Genomic DNA, 3,602 nt, shown 5'->3' with positions numbered 1-3,602 from the left:
TATTTACTATTGTATTCTTGCACAATCAAAGCGGGCATGGCCACCTGCATTTCACTGTATGCCTTGTGCATGTATGTGACAAATAAACCTCTTGAAATCTTGAAATCTTGCTGGGTAGATCACACTGGTATTTTTAACACACTTAATATAGGTATAAATATACTTTTAACACACTTAATAATATAGCATAGTAATTAGACACTTTCAGTATGGAAAAGATATACACATTTTTTATTTGGGTGCTGAGGCTATACCAATTAGGTTAGATTTGGATCAGTGATTGGCTCTTGATTTTACGTCAGCCATGCCTGGTGGTCAGGTCAGGCTGATCTTGGCCCACCCAAGGAGAAACACTCCCCTTCAGCGTGGGGGTGAACCTGGTGACATGCGCAGTAACCTGTGATATCCCTGTCTCTCCCCTGTCACTGTGTCCCTTGAATTCAAATGATACAGTGCCTGGACCGCAAAGGACGGAGGGAACTGCTGCTACCGCTGACAGGTTGGGGCAGCGGCAATGATGTTTGTCCTTTGTATGTTCCTCGTAATGCATTACATCTAGGGAGCGCTTTCGCTGAGGGGTGGGCCGGCGGTCTCTCTCCTCTGCGCCGGCTTCAAGGTGGAATGACCCACACTGACTTCCTGAATAGATTTTCATTCAGTACAGTTTATAAAAGCAGAATAGAACGCAACAGCCCTCCGCCCGCGGAGGTCATTGCCAGTGCGTTCTGATATCGTATTCGTACTGAAAGATGTACCAGTACAGTACTTCTTTAGTTGGTGCCGTATAGATGGGTTTGTGTACACCAGGTGCTCCTTGCATGTCGAACGACTTCCAGGCTGAGATATGAATGAATGAATAATAGTTTATTTTTGGTTTTTGTTTACAACAAATCAACACTTATGCATCTCTGAGTGGGCTATCATCGCACCCCGGTGTTGATGTGTGGGGCTTTCACTGCCTGCTCCAGGGTCAGGTGAGAAAACTCCGGGAAGTGTTATGAGCGTGTGCTCAAGACGGCTGCTCTGAGCCATGAGATGAGAAAGGCGACGGTGCCGCTGAAAGTGTTTTATTGTATCTGAAAAAAATGTTATGAATAAAACACAGGGTCAAATGGCTTGCATGAGAATTCTACATGGGGCATATTTTTTTTGGGGGGGGGGGGTGATTTGCATAACCATTCCCTCATTCTATTTATGTTCTTCACTCCGGAGCGTGAACCTTTAGTGACAAGATGCGTAAAAATAAATGACAGCGGCGGAGAGAATTGAACTTGCATAACCAGCATGAATTCTTCAGCACATGTCATGGTGGGGGCTAAATCATAGTTGATGTAACTTGGCAGTGGACCCTTAATAGTGTCATAACTCCCTGTGTTAGCTTCAGGGACAGCTAGGGCCCTGGGCCCCAAGTCTCACTCAACCGCCCAGTGAACATAACTCCCTATGTCGCAAAGACGACTTCAAACTAGAAATGGTAACAACAGATGAGGTGCTCAAAAAACTGAGCGCCCTCCAACCTAACAAATGACAATATCCCCTCCAAATTCCTCAGAGACTCAGCAACCACCATCACCCCAGTCATCACCCACATAATAAACCTCTCCATAAAACAGGGATACGTCCCCAAAGACTTCAAAATTGCGAGAGTGACCCCCCTGCACAAAAAGGCAGCAAATTAGACCCAGGCAACTACCGCCCTGTTTCTATTCTTACCTCCATCTCGAAAGTCATGGAAAAAATGGTCTATGAACAGGTTGAAAAATACGTTGCGGAAAAAAAGCGAATCTACAAATTCCAATCTGGCTTCAGAACATCCCACTCCACTGACACATGCCTTCTCTATTTGAATGACCACCTCAAACAAGAGGTGGACGTGGGCAAATATCACTCCATTCTGATTGACAAGCTAAAAGCAATTGGTTTTGATAGTTCACCAGTGAGCTGGATGTAATCCTACCTGGAGGGGAGAGAACAGATGGTGGAGGTAAACAGTACACTATCCCCCCCTCCCAGTGAGCTGTGGTGTTCCACAAGGAAGCATACTAGGACCGTTACAGTTCCTAATTCATGCAAATGAATTACCAAAGGCCCTAAAAACAAGACTACAAACATCACAAAACAAACTGGTCAGACTACCGCTTGACCTTACTCCTAAAACCCACCTCACCCCTGCCCATTTTGACAACATAGGATGGCTTAGAGTAGACGACAGAGTACAGCAACTTGCAATGGGCCTGCTCTACACTACACCACTAAGATACCCATGTACCTGTTGAAATACTCCCTAAAGGTCAGTGAAGTCCACGACCACAACACCAGAGGGAGCTCCACAAATCATGTTCAACCCAGATTCGGCTCAAACAAGGGACTAAACACGTTTCGCAATTATGCCACAACAATGTGGAACGCCCTACCCACAGCCGTAAAATAATGTTAATCCCACTCTCCTTCAAAACCGCTCTCAAAGAGCACCTACGGGAGGCTGCAATTAGAAACTGGCCCCGGTAAATGTCCAACCCCCCCCCCCCCCCCCCCCAACCCCCTCCAATGTACAGTTTCTTCCCCCTCGAATGTATATATTTTCTTTTATGATATCTGTCTCTTAAACAGTACTGTATATCTGTATATCTTGTATGTCATAATGTCTGGATGTAACAGTACTGTATGTCGTGTATGTCATAAATGTCATGATGAATTGAAAATAGGGGACCCTGATGTAAACAAGATGAAAGTCTTTCTCTGGTCTGCATCCCCTTAACCATTGTGTGTATTTATTGACCGTACTGTATTGTACCCATTCTGCAACTGTTAATACAATTTTCAATCAATCAATCAATCAATCAGCTTCATGGATTTAAGCAGCTAGGGCCCTGGGCCCCAAGTCTCACTCAACCGCCCAGTGAACATAACTCCCTGTGTTTCTTCCTCTGTCCTCTAGTAGGCAAATCATTATTTCATTAGAGTACATAAAGAGAAGATGTTACGGTGCTTTTAATGACTCTGGCTTGTTTAAGATGTGACAAACTAGTTGGTGTCTGTGATAAAAGGTCTGATTGCTTAATAAATATGCGCCGCTAAAACCCCAAGGAACGGGGCTAAATAATTGGACCAATAACTTTAGCTGCAGTCCCCCTCCCCACCTCGTTTCCTCCCATTTATATGCTAAGCGTGTCCCCGAGGTGGGTGCCTCCCATTCTCTTTAATTTCAACCATCTCCCACACATTTTCTTCTTTTTTATCAATCTTTAATCTCATTGCACTTTTACCACGGGTGCATGGTCCTGTACATGTGTGTGAAGCATCCATTTATTTGATGGAGAAGTAAAAGTAGTGGGGGAAAAAATAAAAAGGTAGTATTGATTAAAAGACACCCCCAGAGCCATCCCCACCCACCTGGGAGGATTATGTCCTGATGGAGCAAACAGGGAGCATGGTGCGGTTGGTTGGACTCAGGAGCAGGAGAGAGATACGGTCGAAGTCAAAAGAAACAGTCTTCTCTAAATGGTAATATGATAAGGAACAAGAGAGGAGGGGCTGGGGGGGCAGATACAGACAGACAGACAGACAGACAGACAGACAGACAGACAGACAGACAGAGAGAC

This window comes from Notolepis coatsorum (assembly GCF_963971535.1).
Source record: "Notolepis coatsorum genome assembly, chromosome: 6".
Taxonomy (NCBI): domain Eukaryota; kingdom Metazoa; phylum Chordata; class Actinopteri; order Aulopiformes; family Paralepididae; genus Notolepis; species Notolepis coatsorum.
This window is presented reverse-complemented; position numbering follows the sequence as displayed.